Source organism: Cavia porcellus, unplaced genomic scaffold (assembly GCF_034190915.1).
Source record: "Cavia porcellus strain 051 isolate PalLab524CR breed Dunkin Hartley unplaced genomic scaffold, mCavPor4.1 scaffold_23, whole genome shotgun sequence".
NCBI lineage: Eukaryota > Metazoa > Chordata > Mammalia > Rodentia > Caviidae > Cavia > Cavia porcellus.
Window position 1 is genome coordinate 6,288,335 of NW_026947506.1, and position 25,391 is coordinate 6,313,725.

Sequence of the window (25,391 nt, forward strand, 5' to 3'; positions counted from 1 at the left end):
GCAGTGTATCCATTTTACTGTTGTCAGACATCTGGTTTTCCTGGGCTTTTGCTGTCCACGAGAATATTGCTGTGAATATTGTGTGTGCCTCGTGGTGGCTCTACAGAAGAGCTTTAGGGTAGGAGCTGGAGCCGTGGGGGCTCTTTTGAACAGCTGTGGATCAGGCCAAATTAGGCGTTCAGGAGGAAGAGGTTCTGCGAGGAAGAGCAAGATCAGAGGTCTCCTCTGGTGCTGAGTTGTAGTGACTCGCTGGAGGTGGCGGGAGGGAAGGAGAGCTGGATTTGGTCTGTAGCCCCACCTATCTTGGGGTTTTCCTGGGCTGACTCATGCATATGTGACATCGTTGTCTTCTTGAAGTGGTCTTTATTTTGAAAATTATCACAACATGTAAATGACTTTATGATCCAAGGTGTGTTCCTTTCGTATGCCCTGAGCCTCAAGCCGTCATAGGCAGCCTGGTTTTCTTTAAATAGATTCTGCACCAGAGGGGCATTGATGCATGGTACAAGCAGAGAGGAAAGTGTTACTAACAAGCCTACATTCTGGGCAGCTGTTAGAAGAGGGGAGAAACTTAACAAAAACATAAAGAGGTGCAAAGGCAAACACGGGCATGGAAACAAGGAGACATGCGAGTGCGTGTGTGGCCCTTGGAGCCAGGGCACCGTCCGCAGGGCTCTGCTCTCTCTGCAGGACTCAGCTGGTGGTCGCAGTGCTGATTCTGAATTTATGTGCTGAGGGGGTGCAGGGGTGCGTATTTTAGAATTGGAGATCACTTAGCTGCAGTCCCCTGATCCTTCCAGATAATAGAATTTTACTGTTTTATGTAGAAACTATTCTAAGGAACTTTCTTTCTGTGGTACCTTTCTTTACTTACTGGCCAGTTGTTTTTTGTTTGTTTGTTTTTGGTACTGGGGATTGCCAGGCAGGCATTTGCCGCTGAGCTAAACCCCAGCAATTAGCTAATTAAAAAAAAAAATGGCCTTTGATAATTTCTCAAAACCTGTACAAAAAAATACAGAGTAGTGTATGTTTCTCTGCTGATTAGGTTAAACAAATAGTCAATTGTGGAGAAAAGGTAAAACGAAAATTTAGCAGTGGTTTCATTCTTCATTTCTGGAAAGAATACATTGAGAGGTGTCGTCTGGGAGTTGGTTCTGCCGCAGGTGTCGCCTAGAGACAGGTGGGCCGGCACTGAGAAGCAGCCACACCCTCACATGGCCACCGGGGAGGCCAGAGGAGGGAAAGGGCCCATTCTTGCTGGGACCCAAAACCCAGAAAATGCCTGGGAACTGTTCTTCTTGAGCCTTCTCCGTGGGCATTCCTTATGCCACACTGCAGAACTGAAGTTTCATTGAAGATCTCTGCTATTCCAAAACTGCATGTGTGCTGGCTGTGGTCGGACACCCCTGTAATACCTTTGGGAGGCTGAAGCAGGAGGATCACCATAAGTTTAAGGCCAGCCTGGGCTACATAAAGGAATTCAGGACCCGTCTGTACTGCATAGTGAGACCGTCTCAAGAAGCCCAAACCAAATCAAATAAAAAACACTAAGCGAAAAAGAAAAAAATGCATGAGTATGTACACATATACACACACATATGTATGTATTACTGGCATTCACTTAAAAGAAAGATCATTTCAAAGAAATAATGTATCTTGAATAGTCTTTGAGCAGTTACTTTAGTATTTAACGTCTACTGGAAAGCAGAAATGGAAACATTTTTAGAAAGTAAGTTCTAAAAACATTTTAATTTTGAAGTGGTTAAAGAGTCACAGGAAATTGCAAAATAGTAAGAGGTCCCTGTACCCTTTATCTTTTCCCTAGTGGTTTCTTCATACCCACATTTAATAAACCAGAAGTCGACACTGGTACATTTTGTGTAGAATAGTTCTTTACCATTTAAACATGTGTGTTGATTTGTGTGATTGCTGTGGCCTTAGGACACAAATAGTAGCCAGGAATGTAGCTCAGCAGCCCATTGCCTGCCTGGCAAGTGCAGGGTCCTGAGTTCAATTCCTGGTACCAAAAAACAAAACTAGTAATATTGCTACAAAGATGTTACCAGAAACCATTAGTCTATTTTTTATCTGTATGGTCTGTCATTTTAAAAACTTTAATAAGTAAAATCTTACAATGCAAGAGGCTTTAAAATTGGCTTTCTCTAACAGTCTAATCCTTGGGACGTCCATTCTTTCTTCATCTTTATGTTTTTGAGAGAGTCTCACTATGCAGTTCAGGCGGTCTTGAGCTTACTTTGTGGCTCAGGCCAGTCTCAAAACTTGTTATGATCCTCCTGCCTCAGCCTCCTGAGTGCTGGGATTACAAGTGTGGCCTCTACACCTGGCTAGATGTTTAGATTTTTGTGTGGCAATAGATTGTAATTTCTGTGGGACAAGTACTGTTAAAGCAAAAGCTATTCGGTTATTTTTTCCTTAGAGGTGCTGGGGGTGAGCCCTTGGCCTCACCCATGCTAGGCAAGCACACTGCTTTGGAGCTGTGCCACCAGCCTGTGACATCTGGTAAAGGAGGACTTTGAACGGGCCGTCGTGTAGGCACAGGGACCATTGCAACAGAGTCCTTCCTGCAGGAGAGGAAAGAGGATGCAGAAGGCTCCAGAAACGGGGGAGGCGAGGGAGGGGCTTCAGAGCGGAGGATCTGGTTGGCCCAGTGGATGGAAGATTACTGGGGTGTGTGGGGGCAGCGTTTTGGTTAAACCTCCCCAACCAGATTCTTGCTGAAGACAGGCCAGAGTCACCTGGGAGGAGGAGCCAGCGGATTCCGGGAGTCGGTTCTTGCTGAACTGACTTAAGGAGAGGGTTCTTTCTCAAATCTGATTTCTCCTCCCATCTTGTTTTGAAATTTTGTGTCATTATTTTACTGTTACAGCAGTACTGCCTTTTGTTTTGAGATTCGAACAGAAATGTTTGTAAAATATAAATTGTAGTTTTGTTCGGGTTTTGAAAACCCAGCTGTGTTGTTCACACAGTAAGCAGTGTAGGGAGTCCAGGTGCTTTCTGTGGTGCTGAGAGGGGGAGACCTGACGGAGGGCCGGGGAGTGGGAGACTCAGCATCACTCCTTCTTCTGCCTACCAGCAGTTCCACTACCCTTTCAAGGCTGGTTACAAACTCAAGAGTATTCATAAGTTTTGGCTTAAGCCTGAGTTGCTGGGTGCGGTGATGCATGTCTGTAAATCCCAGCACTTGGGAGGCTGACACAGGAGGATCACTGTGAATTCAAGGCCATCCTGAGCTCCATAATGAGGCCCTGTCTCAAAAAACCAAACCAAACAAAAAAGACTACATACCGTGATGGATTAACTAATGGTTACCTTGTAACAGTGTAGTGTCAGCATAGTGCTGGGCGTGGAAGGAAGGGCACCTGAAGATCATTGCCCACAGCACAGGAGGAGAGCTGGAGGGGAAGACTGCTGTGGATTCTCCTGGAGGAGCTCGTCACGCTGGTTTCCTGATATGAACTCGGCTGTTCTCATCATCAGAGGAGCTCGGGTCCTCGCTGTCACTGAGGATGGCTGCGGCTCTCTTTGGGGGAGCTCTGGTTCTTACCTTGAGTATCACTTCCTGGACGCACCGCAGACCCCTCGCCTGCTGCCACAGCTACTTCACCCTGCTGCACAGACTTTCTAGCTCCCACTGCTGTCCTTTGTGCCTTCCCAGTGCAAGTCCTTGATAGACTCGCGTGGGATTTTGCCGTGGGTGCTAGGTCTTCAGCTGGACTCATGCAGGACACTGCCATGGGATCCAGGCCCTCAGCTGGGTTCTTTGGAGTCTCTAGTGTATGGCCAAATCTCCTTTTTGGATGAATATTGTAAAATACTTTTATAAATTATATGTCCTATATTAAGTGTATTCCCTTGTAAGCCCTGACTGCAACCCAGATAAGAGCATATTTATGCTGTATTCTTTTCTGTGAAGCAAATGTTATGTAGTGTAGGAGTCAATGGGTGATATTCTAGTACCTCACAGTCAAAGATAACTGCGATGTCCATTGTGGATGTTTGAAGCTGATGGGTTCTGTACTGGTGAGGTTTCCGGCGCTGGAGACCAAGCCCGTGCCTCTCATGCACGAAGTAGACGTCCTGCTGTTGAGCTGCCCACAGTCCTCAGTGCTCTTTACAGTAGCTTGATGGCCGGGGAGGTAGCTCAGTGGCACAGTGCTTGCCTGACAAGCGTGAAGCCGTGAGTTCAATTTCTGGTGGCCCCCCCACCAAAAAAAAAAAAAGAAAGAAAAAGAAAAAGTACCTTGGTGGCTTAAAATTTAACCACTTTAATAATTTGAAAAACCAAGAGGACATGGTGGCACACATCTGTAATCCCAGCACTTGGGAGGTTAAATGCATGGTGAGACTCTGTCTTAAAAAGTACCCCCCCAAAGCCAAGAGGAATGTGTGTATTTTGATGAGAGTAAAAAGTATTTTGTCTCATCCAGATACTCACTAGGCCTCACCCTGCACAGCCTCCGCGAGGTGGGGCATGTCTAGGGTGGTGTGGCTGTAGGGAGGAAAAGCTATTTTATAAAGGACATGTGGGACTAAAATTAGCTTTCCATATTTATTTTCAAATAGTTAGCTTTGAGGAAATGCTAATGTCAGCTGTGAATTAGACAATATTGACTGTATTTGTGAAGATTTCATCTTTATCCCGAGTCATTAAGATGTTCATGAGTTTTTTTTTCAAAGAATTATCTCTTTAGTATATTTTCTACAATTAATGTGCTTGAAAAATTCAGAGACAAAAATCTCTGGTGAAAATATTACTTACATTTATGTAGTGTTTGGTTTTCACTAGCATCATTTGTTTGTTGAACTGGAGTTTACCGTGCTAAAAGCTGTAGCAAAAGGTACTGTACATTAAGTGGTTTGAGGCTGTTTGCAGCATTGCAGGTGCCTAAATCCTAAGTCCCATGCCAGGCATGTGCCGGTTTACTGGTGTGTGTTTGCTGTTGCATTCTATCGTGGAGATTCTGAGCTTTATTGGTACTATGTCTGGTACGTAAAAAATGGATTTGTAGACCAAATTATGAAGCATGTTTTCCTTGAAGGCAGTAAAACCTTACTTGATTTTCCTTAGCATGTTGTAGGCTCCCCTTCCCTCTCTCCCCTCCTTGGTGGTGCTGGGGATTCAACTCTGCTAATCAAGTGCCGTGGAACTGAATGGAGCTGTATCTTCAGCTTGTTAGGCTCATCTTTTTAAGGAAGTTTCCTGGTGTTTGTTAAGTGTACATGTGCAAAAGGAAGAATAGAAAATCTTGCATCTTGAGCTTTGAAGATGGAATAGTTGAAAATTCTTTCGTGTGTTTACATTTTTCATTTCATTTTATTTATTTAGAAGGGCCTGTCTTGCAGTTAGTCTGGCTTTGACCCCGTTATGTAGCTCAGGCTGGCCTTAAACTCATAGCAGTCCTCCTGCTGCATCTGCCTCCCTAGTGCATATGTCACCACGACCTGCCTACGTATTTAAACAGAGGCTTATCACGGGCTGTCTTTACTTTTATGTGACTAGATTAACCTGAATTTTGCTTAATACAGTGGTCACTTCCTCGCTGTCCTTTCACACACCACAGGGACGAATAGTGTCGTGGCAAAGCATGGCTTTGGTGAACAATCGTTAAGCCATTTCTAAAACGGAAGCATAATGCATTTTTAAATTAATCTAAGGGAGCTTCTTTAAGATTATGACAGGTCTGGGGATAGCTCAGTGACATAAGCACCTGCCTGGCAAGTGTAAGGTCCTGAGTTTGGTTCCTGGTTCAAAACAAACAAAAACACTAAAAGCAAAAACAAACAAACAAAAGATTATGAATATGAATATCTTGGGCAACAGAAAAACCAAGAAACAACCCCCTTGTCCAGGTTTCGTTTTTCTTGGTGGCCTGTGAGTTTCTAGTCCTTTGTGGGGAGCTGGTGCATTAGATCGCTGAGGTGCAAATGAAGCACCCTATCTGCTCTCAGGGTCAGGGCCATGCGGACCAGGAAAGGCCGAGCTGGTCTCTGCAGCAGTCTGCCTGGGGGAGACGCCTGTCCTGAGGAAGGCTCCGTCGGGTACACTGGTCGAGTCAGGTTGCCCGTCGCCACGAGTTCAGTCCTTACCGCTAGGACACGAAACCTCTGTGTGACACAGCCACCTGACCTTCAGTGGGACGTGGGCAGTGCCCAGCTAGCTTTTAAAAATTGACCTTAAATGACGAAACAGAATACTTGGCAATTTGAAATTTTAGTTAAAAGATATATTCAATGAAATTTTAAAAAATCCCTTAGAATGACCATATATAATATAGTAAATTAATTTAAAATTAAATTTAAAAATTTAATCATTTTCATCTTTTTAGATTTGTAAATGTTTGTCACATGAGCCAACAGGGTCATGATGATACTAATTCACGTAAATCTATCCTGTGTAATTGGACCAAATCCTCCAGTATTACAAGTAATCGTTGGGATGAGTTAAAACTAGCTTATGACACTTCGTGATTTAGAAGTAGGGAAAGGGATACTAAGTACTAAATGTGTTTTTGCCTAAGTAGGACCCTGAATGTTACAGAGTTGTAAATTCCCAGCAGCCCTTGGTTTTTTTCCCCCAAATTTAGATGAGTGTTTTGTTCTGCAAAATGTTAAGCTAATGTGGAGATTTTACAGGTGATTCCTTTTTTTCCCCACAGAACTAACTGGGTACTTAGCTTGGTCAGAGGTTGGGAAAATGGTAAAGTGATGGGTTTTTAAAAACTTTTCATTGACTTTGAAAATTTGTAATTTTACACATAAAATGCTTTTAGTGTTGGTTTTACATGTTATTCTGATAAATGCTAATTCCTTCTTAAATAAATTCTTTTTCCTATCCCAGATTTGTGAAAATATGCATCAGTTTAATACTGTCCTGGAATTCATGAGATGGAAGCATAGGTCGAAGCTGTTTGAAGAGGACGGGAAGAGCACTGCAGGACCCACATCTCCAAGGTGAGGAGAGGATGTTAGGTGGAGACGTCCTTCCTCAGAGAATGAAAGGAGCCTTTCTGTATGCTGCTGCAGCTTGGAGCTGCTTCAGGCTTTGTGTACAGGAATGCTACAGCCTGGGGGCGGGGTACGGGGGGGGGGGGCTCACCCAGCCACACCCCCACGCTGTGTGAAGTTTTTATTTTGGAGGTCTGGGATTTAGCTCCATGGTAGAATGCTTTGTCTAGTAACTGGGAGGCCCTGGATTCAGGCCTCAGCACCAAAAATTTTGAAAAGCTAAAAACAAAAGAGAAAAAGACTTTTTCAAAAAAATTTTGAGATACAATCTTGGCTGGGTCACCATGTTTGTCAGGCTCCCAGGACGCTGGGGTTGCACAGGTGTGCACCACTGTTTCCCAGTGGTCCTAACGCAGCTCTGGGAAGTAGGGGCTGCCGTAAGGTGCACACGGAGAAAGCAGCCTTTCCCGCCCGCTTGGCCTCCTGACCCCTGGGAGCTGCTCCTGGGAGGTATTTTCGGGGAGCCAAGCTCATTTTAAAACCCACCGGGATGCTGGGATTCCTAGATGAGAAGGCTGCTCCTTCAGGGATGGTGTCTCACAGGCCACGCAGACTAGGGAGGCAGCCTGGGCGCTGCAGGCCCAGCCCCTCCTCCCGCCTCGTCCCTGCTGCCACCTGTCCTCCTGTCCTCCGTCCGCTGCCAGCTGCTGGATTTGCTCTCCCGCGGATACCGTGTCTCAGGGCTCAGATCCTTTGATTGCTAGAGGACCTGTCCTTCTCCTTCTTGTCACCCTTTCGTTTTCCATGATCCTGTGCTTTTCTAATTCACTTCTTTATGCCTTCCCAGTTTTTTTTCTCTGCTACTCTTAAATAATGGTCCTGCATAAGCTTTTATCTTTGAAATGTTTTTAGTCTTTCTTTATCTGTCGTCCTCTTGTGAGTTCAGCAGTCACTTCTAAAGCACCTCTTTTGACTTTATGTCTCGCAGTGACATTTCCGAACTTCAGAGCAGCTCAGTACATCAGCACCTTGCCCTTCACATTATTGACTCCGTGGCTCCCTGAGAGCCACACTTGAGTGTCCTCTTGTCTCAGGGGACCTCTTGGCTCCCCATGCACAATCTCAGCATCTTCTGTCAATTCCAGAGCAGCCCTGTGGGCGTCTCTCCTTATTGGGCCATGAATGTTTCTAGCATCTTCCTTTTCCCTTTTTGTGGTACTGTGGATCGCATTCAGGGCCTCTACCCTGAGCTCTACTCCCCACCCAGCCCTTGCTCTGTTGTGAAACGGCATCTTGATAAACTGCTAATTGGCCCAGGCTGGACTTGAATTTGTGCTATTCCTGCCTCAGCCTCCCAGAGTGCTGAGAATACAGGTGTGCCCCGCCACTCTCCGTCTCATCATTTCTTTTCTAGTTTGGCTGGGTGTTAGATTTCCCCGTGAATACCCAGAGCCCTCCTAGCTGTCTGTCTGTCTGTCAGTCTGTCCCTTGATGTTCTCGTCCCTTCTGTCTCAGTAGTCACAGCACTTCTCCCCAGGCACTTGGATGTACGGACCCCTGGTGGCACACAGGTGAAGGTTTAAATATCCTAATGGGAAAGATTATTCAGATAAGCTCCTATTGGTGGCCAGCAGTAAGTGACTTGTCCACGGAGCGACAGGCTTGGCCCTGTCTGTCTGTGTGCGCAGTGGCTCAGCAGCTGCGGTGAGTCGGACCTCTGTCCACACAGGCCCTCGCTCTGTGTTCGGTGAGGCCCCGGCTCGTGTGCTGTGTGTCGGCTTTCCCTCACCATCTGTGCCTGTGCTCCTCCCTTTGCACAGGAAGCCACTCGGATTTGTTTGTGGTTCCCTTTCAGTGTGTATGGAAAGGAATATTATGTCTGTGTTGGTGCAGGCGTGAGTTACACGACACAGGAAGGCGCTGCTGCCGTGGACACTGCCCCTGTCCTCCCCGTTTCCTGTCAGCACCACAGATACCCCATGCTGGTGGCTTAGCTTCCTGCTCCAGGCAGCAGCGTCCCCGGAGGCACCACGCTCTCTCTGCCAGCCTGCTCCAGTGGGCATCCCGCTGGGGCTGCTTCCTGGTCTGAAAGGGAGACCTCAGAAAAGAACTGGGCAGCAGAGGGGAGGGGGTGGTGACCGTGGACGGAGGGACAGTATAGTTCCAGCACATGCATGATGAGCACCGGGCCATGGTCCCTTCGGATCCTTGCATTGTGACACCAAGGATGCTTGTCCCCAGCAATCTCCCAAGGTCCCCTGGGCATCACCACGAACACTCCTGTGGCTAGCGTGCCTCCAGGTGCTGAGCTGTCTTTAGTTTTGGAAGCATCTCCAAGAAGCAGAACTGAGGGAGCCCTGGCCCTCCCTGCACGTCTGATGGTGTGTGGACCTGCCTGGCATAGCGGCGGGGAAATGGGAGGTGGCAGGGGTGCATGTCTGCTGGGGTCCCTGCCCTGGTCCCTCAGATCCCTTGTGTCCTGTTCAGCCCATTGCTGACCCTTTGGGATCATGAAAAGTAGCACCTGAGCAGGAGGGTCCTGGGAGTAGACTGCTACCCCACTACTGCAGTGTGTCTAGGCTGCTGTGTGTCCCAGGGAGCCTGGGAGGTGCCACCCCTTCAGATGGGAGTTTGGCTGGGAGGACAGACCTTGGTGTGGGGTAAGCATCTGGTCTGTGCCCTCCCTTGTTGGTTGCCCTGCAGCAGCAGTGGTGATGGAGTCAGCCTTCATAGGAGGGCGCCGTGCTGTGCAGCTGTGTAGGGCCTTCCTCCCTCTGCACTGGCCTGCGGCTCCAGCTTGAAGTGACTGGGTGGCACCGAGGAGTCCTTATCAGAAGTTGGGCTGTCGTTAGTGCCTCGTCTTGGCCTGGTACATGGTGCTGGTGGCACTTTATGTTGCTGCTATTAGTGCTGTTACTATGCCCTTTAATTTTATGAGAGGATCTTACTAAGCTGTCCAGGCCAGGCTAGAACTCATAATCCTCCTGCCTCAGCTTCCCAGAGTGCTGGGATTACATATGTGCACCACTATGCCCAGCAGAGCTGCTTGTCTGACAGTGGGCCAAAGGCCTGTCTTTGCATCTGCAGGTCTAGCTGTGTGCTGCAGTTGTCCAGTAGGAACTGACCAGAAAGCCCACAGGGTGTTGTAGCCCCCTGCTCATATCACTGGTGTCTGAGTCTGTGGACCAGAACATTAGGGCAGCTTCCTCTGTGGCTTGATTTCCTTGTGGTCGTACCAAACTGGCAGCCTGCTGTTCACCTTATCTCTTAGTTCTGCTTAGGAAGTTTTGGGGTTAAGTGTACTCTTTCTGAATTCCCTTGAAAGGAGTTTCATGTCCGTTCCTGAGGTCTGGGCTACCCACATGCTTTGTATGTGTAGCTGTTCAGTGTTCAGTGGGCACTGGTGGTCAGGAGAACACAGACTGCTGCCCATCAGCTGAGCGGGAAGGAGTCCTCTGTGTCTGCAGGCCCAAGGGTGTGCTCCCCCATGGTCTGGTGTGGGAGGTCTGTGGGTCTGCCGAGATCTGCTAGGGGTGGCAGCCTTTTGAGGGCCTGCACGAAGCAAGCCCTGTAGGCCCAGCCTGTAGAAAAATGGGTTGTATTGTTGCTATGGCTGTCCCTTTGGCGCAGTGAAAATGCAGCGGTGCACTCTCGCTTCTGCGGGGAAGCCCAGCACTGCTTCTCGTTCACTGTGCCGCCCCAGAAGGAAAGCAGAGGGTATTCCCATCCTCTTCCGTTCACATTGCCACCGTATAACCCAGGTTTCAAGACACCATTACTGTCTTTTTAAATTGCGATTGGTGGATTGCTGCTGGTATATTTATGTGACCTCTGTTCAGGTTTCTTCTAGCTGCCTGCTTGTGACTTTGCAGCTGCATGGGCTGTAGTGGGAGAGGTTTGGGTTAGGGTTAGGAGGCCCCAAGATGGCTAGTGGCATCTGTATTCATCCGCTTTCCATTACTGTAACAAAGCACCACCTCTGGAGAGAAGAGGTTCCTTGGGCTCATGGCTACAGAGTCCATAATGCCCCTACTGACCCGCTGCAAGGACACGTCCCGTGGGCCTGTGTGTTTCATGGGTGTTTTCAGAGACTGGCATTTGGTTTTATGGAGTAATTCTACTTTTTTGTTATATATTTAATACTTTTTACATTAGTTTTTCTTCTGCGTCCTTCTGTGCCCATTCCTGTTTTCCAGCTCTGAAGCACGTCCATCCTTTACTTCGCCATCTTTCTGTTGTACCTAGGGTTTGCACAGTAGAGGGCCTGTGCTCACCCCTCAGCCTGGTTGGAGCTGTTGCTGGTTTTCAAAGCTGCTGCTTTTTCACCTGTGTCTCCTGCTGTTCTGTAATCTGTTCAGCAGCCTAAGATGTAAACCTGAGAGGGCCTGTGGCATCTGCATTTCTACTTCTCTCAGATCCAGAAGTTGCCAAATCCTGTGGCTCTATCCCTGTAATCCTGTTCTTCTGGTTTTTCATCACCGGTGCCTCTCAAGCTGCGAGCCCCCAGCTGTTGTAATTACGGGGCTCTCTCCACCCCTCTCTTCCATCCACCTTCCTAATGGCCCTGGGCTGCCATGCTGGGGGCCTGGGGGAGTGCCTGTTCCTGCGCACTAGGTTCAGGCTGCTGTATTCGAGCACTGGAGGAGCCTCTGACTTCATTCCTACCTCTTCTTCCTCGTCTTTTACCACTTTTTCTTAAGAAAGTAGTAAGACAAACCAAATCTACAGCTACTTACTATGCTGCTTTCAGTCTCACCGTCTGCTGTGGTTTGTATCTTTACTGTGGCCCTCACCCCCCGCCCCCTTTGCTTGTGATTTCCAAGTCCCGATGCCTCCCTCACGTTCTGCTGGCTTGAAATCTGTTCACTTCCCAGGCCTGAGTGTCTGTGTTAGCACCTTCCTAGAGGCTTCCCTGACTCCCTCGTCCTAGTGTTTGTCTTGCTTCCCTGTGGCTCCAGGTTTGAATTCCACTCCTGTGCTTTCAGCAGTCCACTGTCAACGTCTGTGCCTTAGATCCGCTTTCACAAAGCTGTTCAGGCAGCAGCCTGCGGGAGCTTCCCAGACCGGCCTGTCCTCTGGTGCTCACTGGCCGCAGGACTAGTCCCTGTTAGGTGCTCAGCAGCCCCATCCAGTTGGTCAGTGGATACCTGCTGAGCACCTTCAAGACATTTTCATGATCACATCCAGAGTTCTGCCTGGCAGCCAATATATCGACACCCATGACAGTGGCTCCTGTGTAACCATCCCCATAGTAGACCCTTAGGGTCACGTTCCTTTCCTTACCTGAACTCTGTAACAGTCCCCCAGGTCATTTCAGAGGTGGTGTCTGGTCTTAGGGAACCTCTGCAATGTACAAACAGTAAATGTGTATTGGGTAAAGAAGTGCACTTTGCTAGACAGGTAGGAGAGAGGAAGGAAACAGAACCTAAGACTCACCATCAATAAATGCAAATTCCTGCTCCAGTGAGGGGAGGAGGTGGCCTGCCTGCCCAGCGGTCCACTCTCAGCAGCTGCCTTCCCTACAGGACCTTTGAATTACTGAGGAGGACTGAGTTGGCTCATGGTCTGAGAAGTTGCAGACCATGGTAGCTGGCTCATCTGCTTTGAGGCTTTGGCAAGTTATGGCATTGTGGGAGAGTCTAGACCCTTCCCCCATGGTAGACAGGAGGCAGAGAGAGCCAGACAGACATGGGGACAAGATCCACCCTGCCAGCCAAGCCCCATTACCTGCTTCCTCCACCAGGCCCACCTCCTGTAACTGTCACCACCATCTCTGGACACTGTCAGATGGTGATTCCATCTGTGTTGCAGCCAGAGCCCATGACACAGTCTCTTCCAGGAGCCCCACCTCTGAGCACCGCCACGTCCTGGAGGGACCAGGTCATTAGCTTAGGAGCTTCATTAAGGTGGAAGGGGGCATCATTAAATTTAGAATTAATTTAGGAGTAGATCACATACCTGCTACTAAAACATCTGGCCTGACGTATTTGTTACGGCTTGAATTAAAAATATACTCTCACAGCCTCTTATTTCAAGAGGAGGGTTTTTGGAGGGTGATTAGATGGTGTGCTGTTGGGAGATAGGGCCTGAACCGCAAGGGGGCGTCCCTGTCCCCAGACCCCTGCTGTCTGGCGCCTCCTATCTCTACTGGTCACTCGCCACGGCTTCCCTGCCAGTTCTGCCTTGGAGCAGCTGATGGTGCATTGAAACTGAAGCCTTGAGGCAGAATCAATCTTTCTGCGTTAGGCTGTGTGTGTTGGAGGTATTGTCCAGCCGTGGAAAGGCAGCTGATATGCTATACATGATGCACATTTTCCATTTCTTTTTTTTTTTTTTTTTTTTTTCCTTTTTTGTTTTTATCGGCACCAGGGATCGAACTCATGACTGCCTGCTTGCAAGGCAGGCGCTTATGCCGCTGAGCTAAATCCCCAGCCCCACTTTCCATTTCTTAATGTTTATTCTCAGGTCCTTGGGTTTTTAAAAACTACTTACATCAGTGTGTGGTACTTGGGAAATGCAAAGTATGGTGGGGACCCACCTCTAATCCCAGCTGCCCAGAAGACTGAGGCAGGGGATCCTGAGTTCCAGGTCAGTCTAGGCAACTTGACAAGACCCTTCTAAAAATAAAAAGTTAAAAGGGCTAGGGTACAGGTCAGTGTGAAGGCCTTAGACCAGCGATGGCGACCTTTTAGAGACTGAGAGTCCAAACTGCAGCCTAGACCCATTTATGTATCACAAGGTGCTAGCACTGCGCTGAACTTTTAGTTTAGAGAAAACAGCTGGTACCCAGGGCTCAGCTGCTGGGGGGACTCGGCTCTCAGCTCTCTGACTGACAGAAAGGGCTCTGTGTGCCTGCTGCAGCATTCACGCAGCAGGTTCACTGCCGCTGCCCTGGAGTCAATCTCCATTGCCACCAAAAAAAAAAAAAAAAAAGTAGTACACACCAGTAATCACAGCCATGCAGAAGCAGATGCAGATGTAGGAGGGTCGCAGGCAGGCCAGCGCACAGGAATGTAGTGAAACCCTGTCACAAAAGGTAAAAAGTTGAGGTATAGCTCAGTATCCAAGTGCTTAGCATGCAGAGGGGCCTGGGTTTAATCCCAAGTACTAGAGGCAGACAACAAAGGTTACTAGATAATTTATCAAACTCGCCGTTAGGCCCAGAGTGGCCCAGCCAGGAGTGGTGGCTCATGCCTGTAATCTCGGCACTGGGACAGCTGAGGCAGAAGGGTTGCTGTGAGTTTGAGGCCAACCTGAACTGCATAGTGAAACCCTGTCTCAAAAAGACAAAACAAAACAAAAACCAGAATCCCACTTCTTAGAATCTTTCCTGTAGATTTGTCTGCATAGGAAGCCATAACAGAAGCATCTACTTCAGTTTCATTATTGTAGCATTGCCTTTCATACCAGCAGATGGAAGTGACCTGTTATGTCCATCAAGAAGAGACTGGTTACAGACAGCTGTGAGGTTTCCACACTGTTAGCTTTGAAAGTGAGTCACAAAGGGCTGCGTGTATCCGTTGCAGATCTGCCTCGCAAACCTGTCTGAACAAACCACTGCACCATACTCCTGGAAGGATGTTGGTTTCACTCATCTTAGAAAGCTGAATAATACACAAAGCAGGGCCCTTTTGTTCTGCTCACAGCCCTTCTTTAAAGTGAAAAGGCAAGTTAAGAGTTTCAGTAGCTTAGGAAAAATGAGAAAGGTGTCTGCACTAAAAGGGAGTAAGGACAAGTGCGCGCCCCCAAACCCCTGGGACGAACACGCTGCACCGGTGTGCAGTGCAGTCCGCACAGACCTGCCACCGCCGTGGAGGAGCAGAGGTGAAGCCGGGACCTGTCACACAGGCGGTAAGCACTGGGCTTCTCATGCTGCGCAGCAAGTTTGGGGTCCTGGGCTTCGCTCTGGGGCCTGTAGGCCTGCGAGGGTATGGTTCCTGGTAGGTGCGGGTCACGCTTGGCAGGGAAGCATTTTTAAAGGCCCGAGGTTCACACCCTCTGCTCCTGCACAGGGTGCTTGGAGCCTTGGGGTTCGCCCATCTGGGCTCTTCCCCCAGCCTGCTCACTGTAAAGTTGCCCCTGGATTCGGAGGGCACTCTGAAGTCCCTCAACCAGACCACAGGCTTTGCGCCCAAGATAGGACTGGGTTTGCTTGCTTGCTTGCTTGCTTGCTTTTTTTTCTGTGATTATTTCCATAATTATTTGTTGTGGTGTAATGGTAAAAATAAAACCCAAGTCATTGTCAGCCTTACGCAGAGTACCCAAGAAGTCTTAATCATGTACCATAGAAGCTGCGCCTAAAGACCTCTTAATTTGTACCTCAGATCCAAAGTGGAAAATTTCCCTCCTGTTCTTGATACAAGTCAGGGCTTAAGCGAGTGAAAGGAAGTGGTATGGTTTTTGTATCTCTTCAGTTGTGTCGAGATAAGGGAATGGGGTCATTTATCCCTGCCTCCTCCTCTGGGAAAGTCTGGTGCGTCTGTATAGTACAGGAACTGGCGTGAGATTTTATTCCTTCTGCCCCGTGACGTCATTTCCTCGGTACCAGCTGTATGCCAGGCACTGTTTAGGTGCTGGAGGTACCAAGCGAACAAACCGATGTGGTCCTCCCTGCTCCATTCCCTTTCTGGAGCACATGGCAGGCAGTTCACAGGACAGTGAGTGTCCCACAGAGTTCAAGTTCCTGGTGCTGGGATACGGCAGTACTGCAGCCAGGGGACAGAGCCCTGCGGGGACCATGTAAATCGGGTGAGCAGGGCGCAGGAGGGGAGCAGGTCTCTGGGAACAGGCTCGGAAGAAGCCCTTCAAGGTGTCCGGGAAGAATGCAGTGCGGCCGGGCAGCGGGCGCTGCTGCTTGCTGGCCCTGCCATGTGGTTGTGTGCAGCTGGGCAGGGAGAGCACAGAAGCTGGGGGCCTCTGGGCACTGGCACTTTCCCTGTTGGTGGGAGTGTGGTTTAGGGTGCCTCTTCTTAGGCCCACTGGCCTCTGTGTTGGGAATACAAAGTGAGGCTGGGCAAAGGGGGAAGCCGGGTAGGCTGTTTGAGACACGCAGGACAAGGGTACCCTGGCTGGTGGTGTGGCAGTGAAGTGTGCTTGCACTCTGCGTGGATCTGGGAAGATTTGACAGCAGACAGGGTGGAGAGGAGTGGAGGAGGAGGAGGAAGAAGAGGAGGAAGAGGAAGAGGAGGAGGGAGGGTCGAAATGATTAAGATCATTTTAATTTTGAGACAGGGTCTTTTGCTAAGTTACCCAGGCTGGGTTTGAACTTGCTGTTCTCCTGCCTCATCTGCTGAATGTTGGCATCACAGGTATGTGAGGCTGTGCCAGCTAAAAACAGCTGAGATTTAGGCCCAGGGATCTGGAGGTGTGGCGAGGCTACTGGCGAGAAAGAACCAAGAGCCTAGCAGACGTAGCGAGTGAGATTATTGAGATGCTTGTAGCTTTAAATCACTTTTAAAAGCTATTTAAATCACCTTAAAATTGCTTTCTTATCCCAAATTGTGTTTTCTTTACATATGTGTTAGAAAGTGCTTTGCTTTAGTCCGATTTGCTAATTCTGTGCCACTTTAACCTAAATACTAAAGTAGGCCTTTCTCTTTAATCCTCATATCAACTGGAATGTCTTCAGTTGTCACAATAAAACTGACTTGGTGACCTCAAGTACAGGATTTACTAAGAAGTCCTAAGTGATTCAGGCTTGAGTCCCAAGATCTGGCTGCTTCCGTTGCTGGTGCTGCCCCGAGGTCCCCCTTTGAGGCTGTCCACTTAGCTGCCAGCAGCTTCTGACAGTTCTGGGTCCTTATTCACACTAAGTGACGATGTCCCTGCAGGCCCAGCAGGAGTCCAGCTGACCCCCAGACTTCTCCTGGGGCTTAGCCTACAACTGAGCCTCTATTTGGAGTGCTGGGGGGAAATGCGTACCCAAACACAGAAAAGAGTGTAGAGAAGGGCTTGGTGTTTCCCGTCACTTCTCCACTGTGCACGCCTGTGTTAGCGCAGTCTGCTGAGGAAGAAATCTGCAGGCAGACACTGCTCTGGGGGTCAGTTTTCTTCTTCCAGGCCAGGGAGAGCTGGAGGTTGGAAGAAGGTGCGGTGCCCTGGGTCCAGCATTAGAGTCGCTTGCGGTGTTCACTGGCGGAGACAGGCCTGAAGCGGTGCAGCTGGCTTGTCCCTCGGCCCTGCTGCCCAGCTATGTGTCATGTGGGACAGGCAAGACAGCCCAGCCATGATGCTTGTCTCAGCAGAGAGCGGACAGCTGGGTGCGAGGAGATGAGACAGCTAAGGAAAGTGGGGTTCATCGAAGCTGGTGCCTGCAGGACAGTCCCCACCCCTCAGAGGCTGGGCGCAGGACCCCAGGCTCAGGACCTTGAGGACAGGCCTGTGGCATGGCTGAGTGCCTTGGGCCTGCTTCTGGGGAAGCAGCCACCTGCCATGCCGTCAGGGAGGGTGTTGGTCAGGTGGCCCTGACCAGAACAACAGGTGAGATCCGAGAGCAGAGAAGGGAGTGGTCTCGCTGCCTGCAGCCTTATCTGGTTGTCCAGTTGGCACAGCCTTGAGGGAGCCAGCTGTTGAGAGACAGTTCCCAGCTCCAGCCAGGCTGGAGTAGAGTCCCGGCTGGACAGGGGGACCTGAAATCCTACTTTTCCTCTGCTTCCTTCCCCAGCAGTCCTTTCTGTGCAGGAAAGACTAGATCTGGGCTTTGTCTGGGTGAACTGGGGCACACGTCTTCTTCACTGTGTGGAGCTTTTCTTCTATCTTACAGTTAGGAAGGTGAATGCCCTCTTACATGGCGCAGCTCTGCTCCGCTCAGCTGGGCTCGGAAGAGATCATTTCCTGTTTGCCTTTGGATCTACGCAGACTCTACCAAGCCCACACCTGGGGTCGGAAGACTCCGTGCCCTTTGTCCTTCTGCTGGTCATCACCATAAGGTCCTTTCACTGCTCAGGCCCACCTCTCCTCTGTCTGTGCAATCACACAGCAGGAATGAGCCACACAGAACGAACTTGTGTGTTGGAAGGAAGGAAGGAAGGTGATGGGGTTCAAGCATCACTAACCTGATGTGTGGGGTGCTGCGTGAGGGTCTTTCATTGAACCCTGTGGAAGCCCCAGATCTGTCTCAGGCCCACCCTGGGGTTCCCACCCCCCACTACACTGAAACACAGACCACATTGTTTGCCCTTTCCCAGCCTCGTGGAAGAGGGTGTGCAGATGGTCTCCCCAGGAGGGCATTTCTGCCACCACCGGGTCACTTCTGTGTGTGTCTGTGTGAGCTGTTTTTTCTTGCTATTGTTTTTGTTATTGTGCTTATTCCACAAGAGTAACACCCAGACCTCTTAAATTAACAGTTGGCAGGCACGGAGCATTCCTTCTGAGCCCGGTGTGCCAGTGATTGGTGTGTGGTGTAGTCTGGCTCTAGTATTTGTGAGGTTTACTTCTTTGTTTGTCTTGTTTTCTGTTTAATACATGTAAAAGCACTGTGGAGGCCAGGAAATGTTTTTTTTTTTTAAATCGGTACTGGGGATCAAACTCACGACTGCCTGCTTGCAAGGCAGGCACTTATGCCACTGAGCTAAACCTCCAGCCCCAGGAAATGTTTCTTGAGCGCCTGAGATTGAGGTGCCTCGGTCAGCCTCATGGAGCTCCAGGTGTGTGTCTGCTGGAGCCCACTCACTTAGGCAGCTGGCCCCTCTAACTCCAGAAGAGTTTGCGCTGGCCCCAGGAGAAGAGAACGCAAAGGGTTTCGGGGAACACACGCAGGTGAAGTGAGTGACAGCCGAGCACAGGAGCAGTGAACGGAGAGGAAGCAGTTTGAAAGACCAGGAAGATGGGGCCGGTGGGAGTGACCTTGTAAGGCACATGGGCCGGTCCCTGGCTTAGCTCAGAACCGAGCTCTGTGCTGCTGGCTCAGGACTGTTGTTCCCGTCAGGCCCCTGGAGGGTCTTTCCCCCAGCAGACCGCACAGGCAGACTCAGACCGCTGGGTTCCTGAGATCGTATGCATCCCTCAGTGAGCACACACAACTCTTCCAGTGATTTCCCTGGGGTGTGTTTTGGGTTTGAGTGAGATTGTTGTTTACACAGATTTAAAAAAAAAAAAAAAAAACAAACTGGGAATAGAGTAGCTGCAGTTGTAGTGTGTCTGTTAGTGGAAAGATCGGAGGGCGGGGCTTGACCGGCTGGGAAGAAATGGATGAGTTGCTTGTTAAGGGAAAAGACAATATTCTTATGCTAATCCAAGCTCTGCAGAAGGCGCGCAGCCATGCAAACAATGGCTGTGGAGCCAGAAAGTCTGCAGCCACGATCCCTCCTCCGAGAGCCCGTCAGGCCCGGCGCCTGGAGCCGCCTGGAGCTGCGGGGAGGGAGGGAAGGAGGGAGGGAGGGCACCCCTGGAAGGGGGTTTGCTCCTGGCCTCTCGGCTTGGCCGCTGGCCAGCTCCTTGGAGCTTCCCAGACCTTTCTACTAGAATGTAAAATTCAGGGCGGGGGGCTTAACGGGAAGAGGAAAGAATGACTTTAGTTGCTTTTTCAGCTGACTTCAGCCTTTCCCTGTTTTGTTCTGGGCTGTTTAAAAACACTGGGTTCAACTGTTCATTCAGCCTCCTTGCCATTACTTTCCTAAAGAAGAAACTGCACCAATCTGCGGATAGAGCGTATCAGTCTGGGGGGGGGGGCATAGATTTCTTTAGATGCCTGTTTAGGTTAATTACCTAATAGCTTTAAACGTCTGCATCGTTTTACCATTGGGATAGTGCAGCTCTTTGGATGTCTGCAGCTCCTTGTGGGCTTGGCTTTGCAAGGTTAGCTGTCTTCATTTAACATAAGATTCTGATGAATCACTGTAGGAGTTTAGCAGTTCGTGTTTGGTTCTCCAGAGATGTTAGAATTTTAAAATCCTCAGTTTTAAAACGGTTGTAAAATAAGGTTAACATTTTATAACTCATAACAGTTAAGATGATGAGACAGATAAGTGCCCAGTGCGTGGTTAAGAGTGACAGTCACAGCAGGACCAGGTGACATCAGTTATTTATTGCATGTTCCATGCTGCAATGCCAGGCACCCCTCCTCCGTGTTAGCAGTGTTACCATCTGGGGGGAAGGAAACTGAGACTTAGTGTAAGTAACTTCCCTGTCCTCACCCGGCAAATAAATCCCGGCACTGTTACCTGAAACCCAGCAGACTGAGATCACAGTACTCTGGAATTGCTCCCCAGGATGTGAAGGAAAAGTGCCTTTACCTAGGAGACAACACTGACGGCATTTTTATGGCACCACAGGTTAAAGAGACAGATGCAGCAGTGCATAGCACAGAATCTAGGCAAATTTTTTTCCCCTCAAAAATAAGTCCTGTTGAGACAATTTAAAAACAAAGCATGCTTTCGTCCAGCCCACTTCCTGGAAACAAGCTTGTCAGTCGCTCTGTCAGTTCTCTGGGCGTCCTGGTGTCCCAACCTAACAGCTTTTCAGCCTCTTGTCTCGCTTGATTCTGATAATGTGTGGTGATTGGCTTTTATTATTTGTCTTAATGGTTTTATTAGTATATGTGGGTGCTCTACCAACTGCTCCAGTGCTCAGCATTTCAGACAGCCCGTGTGTGTGGTCACATGCTTTTGCTGAGTGTCCAGAATCTGCTAGGGCAGGGTGACTCTGGCTGAGGAGCCTGGCTGAGGCCTGCCACGCCAGTCACCTGCAAGCCGCTGGGACTAAGGGGCCACTTCCCAGGCAGTGCAGCTCCTTGCCACGAAGGCCTGCAGGAGTGTCCTCCTGGCTTGGCGTGGCAGCTGGCCTTCCTGGAGAGGGAGGGCGGAGAGCAAGGGGAAGCCCAGTGCCCTCTGTGACCTGGTCGGCCAAGTCCCAGGTGTGCTATTATTCCTAGCCTGTTTATTTGTTAGAAGGGAGCCGATGGCTGGGCCGGTGCCCATTCAGGGAAGGGACTTAGCGCCACCTTGTGAAGGTCGTGTGTTTCTTGTAGGTCACCAGATGGACCTTTTTGGCTTGGTTTGGTTTGGTTTTAGTGTGAAAAAACAATCCCTCGAATGGTAGTTTATTTCCCAGCTGTGTTAATATAAACCACAGTAACACTGAGCATAATGGATCCGAATTACAAATTTATTTTTTCCATGAGTTGTCACCAAAATGTGTGTCATGCTAAAGCCCCATGATTAATGGGATTTTTAACTGAGTGTTGTTCTGGAGCTTTTCCTTGGAAGGCCGTGTCGCCAGAGCCTTACCTTTGAATACTCCTTGTTGCTGCTGTGACAGATTTATGTCTTTAGCCCCAGGTGTTTCTTTTAATTTTGGAACCAAATGCCTGTTAGCATTCCCTTTGGGTAATCGCAGATCCCCCAATTTGAGCCCTCTGTCTCTCCTCTTCCACCTTTTGAAAACCCACGTTTTTCCATTTTAGTGATCGCTCATTTCCAGAGCTGTGGGGTTCTTCTTTGACCTTCTCACTCTCCCTGACCCCCACATCTAACCTATTGTGCAGTGACATTAAGTCTGTTTGATGTTTATGGATCCCTCCCCCAGTGTTGCTTTTAAAATTTCTGCAGCTTTCTTCTCTCTCTGTGTGTGTCTCTCTCTCTGTCTCTCTGTCTCTCTCTCTCTTGTACCAGAGATCATGCTTGTGACCTTACTTGCCAGGCAGGCGCAGTGCCGCTGAGCTGCGTCCCCGCCATGCACAGCTTTCTCCTCGCTGGTCTGTTTGCTTGGCTCTTCTGCATGGTCCGACCCACAGCTTGGGAACCCGATAGTTGCCTCCCATCCCACTTAGGACACACAGCCTTTTGGGGGTTCATTCTTGTCTCTCTTGTCACTTTAGCCTCTCTCCCACCACACTATGTTAGGACACGAAGGGAAGGAATCAAGGACAGGTTTATTTCAGAACAGACCTGAGAGGGACCGTGTAGCACTGGAGACCAAACCGGCTACTCTCGTACAGCTCCAGGGTCTCCAGCGTGACCAGGGGAGCGGTGGAGGGAAGCAGTCACGGGGACTGCGGAGGGGAGAGCCAGTGCGGTGGGCTTGTGGAGCTGCATGCTGTGTGTGGGGAGCAGGGCTGAACAATGATGAGGAATTAGGGGGTGTGGAGGCGGTGGACTGGTGAGGGTGACCTGCAGCAGGAAGGACAGGGTAGCGGAGAGGCCATTTGGCTACAGGGTCTCTGCTCAGACCAGGCTGCCGGTGGCTGGTCCTTCACGCGGACCCCTTTCTCATCAATTAGAGCATCACTGCTCTCTGCCTTGGTCTTAGCAGCTTTTTTTTAAAGCCAGAACTCAAACTTACAACCTCACGCTTGCCTGGCAGGCGCTGTGCCACTGAGCTGTGTCCCTGGCCATTTCAGAATAGCATTCTTGCTTTGCTTTTTTCTGTCTCAGTCTTTGCACAGGCTGTTTTCTGTGCCTGGAACTCCCCACCTCACCCCACCCCACCCCATTTTTTACTTGGCTGACTTAAATGTCACTTCTTACTGGGGACTCAGCGAGGAGCGCCAGCTGTCTGTGTTAAGGGTACAGCGAGAAAATGAAAAACTTGTCTGGTTAGTAATGCATGAATGGCTGGGAAGGCAGTATCTCTTGAAGGGTTCACCGATGCCCTAAAACAGCCCTGTTTATTAGGGGTATACAGTGTATACAGTGATAGATGGAGCTGGCGAAAGATTCTAATTCAGAAGACTCAGAGAGCATAGGGCACAGAAGAGCTTGTGCTCAGGAGCCTCGGTGGGAAGCCTCAGGTGGTGGTGGCTAATCCTGAGCCTCCAGCCCCTCATCCCGGTGGGGTGGGAAGCATTCAGAATTAGCCATTGTGAATTTGTGGCCCCAGCAGAGCTCCATGAGAGAGGGCAGCCCCTCCAGGGCCTTGCACTTTTCTGTCTTTGCTCTTCCCACAAGTCACGTTTTGTGTGTATCTTCTTGTTCCTTGTCAGGGTCTCTTAATTGTCTCATTTAATGCCTGTGAGTTCCATGAAGACTGGGTATGTTCTGTTTTCATCACAGCATTCTTGTTATCCACTACAAAATCATTCATAAAGTAAGCAGCTAATGAGTAGGGCATAAAGGTACGTCCGGCGCGAGAGCACTGTTCACACGGGACCTGAGCACTGGACAAGGCCCCCATCGCTCAGTCACCCGCTCCTTTGCACATCCTCCATAGAGACGCTTGTGGACTTTGTTTCTTTTCATCCTGGAGACCTGGGTCTTTCAGGTGTGTCCCCTGGGAGTGGTTCTGGTGTCCTCCCCACATGGTCATTTTTCTCTTCCAGGCCTCATCAGCGGAAAACCCTGATCACGGTGCATGTTGCTGTGTGGGCTGGGGAGGCCCGTGCCTGTGTTGGGCAGCCGTACGTGGGGATCCACGGTGTCTGTCCAGGTGCTGTCCTTGCACCAGGCTGGCAGGTGTGTGACACAGTTTGGGAAGAGGGACCTTGTACCGAGGACACGCTGCATCCCACACACTCCTAAAGCTGTGTCATTGCGTGGTGTATTGTATCACATGTGTCAGATGGCATTAGGACAGTGTAGGTCAGCTGTTCCGTCTGGAATCGGACCTCTTTTGAATTATAATGCTGTTACCAGCGATGTGGTCTTTGATAAGTTCCTTAAAGTCTACGTGGCTGTTTGCTCATCTGTAAAATCAAAGTGTGCCTTTCTTATAAGGTGGTTGTGATCATTTGGAAAGTTAATATCAGCAAAGTTGATATTAGTTTATTGTGGATTTGGCACACAGAGTCGGATATCTAACCTAGTTCTCTAACTGTGGGCTAACACATTGTGGCTGTGAAGATGGGCAGAGGCTGGTACTTACTTGAGGCAGGCCCAGCACTTGCACTTCTATCAGGAAGGACCCCACAGAACTCTTTTATGTGGAGGGACCGTGGGGATGGGATGCACTTAGGGCTTCTTGGCCTGCTCTGTAGGATGCCTTGGGAACTCGAGGAGAGCCAAACCGAGGCATTAACTGTAACTAAATGGAAGAAGGAACGAGGGTACCAAAAGACAGTGAGCAGGTGGAATTCCTGCTCCCACCCCCAGACCGTGGGCTGCTTCAAGCAGAAATTGCTTGCCGCCATGGGTGGTAAGGGGCCGAGCGACTGTGTGGAGGGGAGCAGCGCGAGCCAAGGGAGGCCGGGCAAGGAGCTGCCCTGCACGGGTGGCGTGGCAGGTGCAGGAGGAACAGGCCTAGAGCAGGACGAGGCTGGGCTTGGTCAGGTGGAGGGTGTGCCTGGAGGAGCTGTGCAGCGGGAAGCAGAAGCGGGAGAGGTTGGGGCTGGAAACACTGGAAACAAACTCCAGACCTGGAGCAGGCATCCTTAGAATCTCAAGTGATTCACTGCAAGAGGCGAGGTTTCCACAGGCATGCGGCAGAGTCAGACTGCAGACGTCACTCTGGGATCACTGTAGGCTTCGCCTCTCGCCCTCTCGGCACTGTGTGGCCATGGGAAGACACTAGCTTCTCTTTTAGTAGGGAAGGAGGTAGTGGGCGAGATTTTGGAACCAAGTCTTATGCACCAAAAACACTTCTAAATGACATCTGTAAGCATCGTCAGAGAGCCAATGAAGTGACAGGCGCGTGGGTAGGAAGCTCGGGTTTATTGTAGGCACCACACTGGAGGCTGTTGTGTCACACAGAAGCAAAACCTCTTCTGCTCAGGACTCGTTCATGGAGAGAGCGCTAAAGCCGGCTGCTTGGAAAACAGTTACACTCACCTTGTGTCAGCCTGCCTTCTTTTCCTGTTACCTCGTTAGGTGTTTCACTCTGAGGCCTTTAGGAGTTCACTGTCCGTGCTAGTAATAGCTAAACTTTAACTGGAGACCTCTGTGTCACGTCTCCCAGATTAAATAAAGCTCAGAGTTTTTGGAAGCTAATCTCACTTAAAAATGTTTCTCTTTATCTTCTTGATAATGGCGTATGCTACTTATTTAAATATGTATGTTTTCTAGATCACTTTCTATCCATGGGAAAATTGTCTGAAGTATTCAGGGTATTTCTGTTATGTCCACTGGGATTTGAATGAACATTGCTGAATAACTTTTTTATGGTGGTATTAGAAATCACATGGGGTGCATTCCCAGTGAGCTGTAACCCCCAGATTAATCAGTCCTGTGGCCGTTTACCTGTGCTGTAGACAGGGTCTTGCCAAGTTGCCTAGGGTAGGCCCAGACCTGGAATCTGCATCCTCATGCTGGGGTTACAGGTATCTCACCACCTCTAGCTAGTAACTTACAGTTTAAATTCAGCCTTTTCTATGTTGTTGTAACGATATTAAGGGACATTCTTGATAGTAATAAAATAGTCTACTTATTTTAGAGCAGACAGAAAAAAAAGCTTCTGGAGGTCTTCCCTTTCCTCCCTCTCCTCCCCTGACTTTCCCTCCCCTGTTTTTTTTTTTTGTGTGTGTGTCCATCTCTGTCTGTCTGTCTGTCTGTCTGTCT

At 49.4% G+C, this 25,391-nt stretch overlaps 1 protein-coding gene across 1 annotated transcript in view; it reads left to right on the forward strand.

Moving 5' to 3' along the window:
* The window catches only part of Bmpr1a (bone morphogenetic protein receptor type 1A), a 118,054-nt gene that overhangs the window by 60,254 nt on the left and 32,409 nt on the right, over positions 1 to 25,391 (forward strand). The window contains exon 2 of the mRNA XM_063233740.1: positions 6,860 to 6,972. The gene's annotated coding sequence lies outside the window, so the exon portion shown is untranslated. The remainder of the gene's footprint in view (positions 1 to 6,859; positions 6,973 to 25,391) is intronic.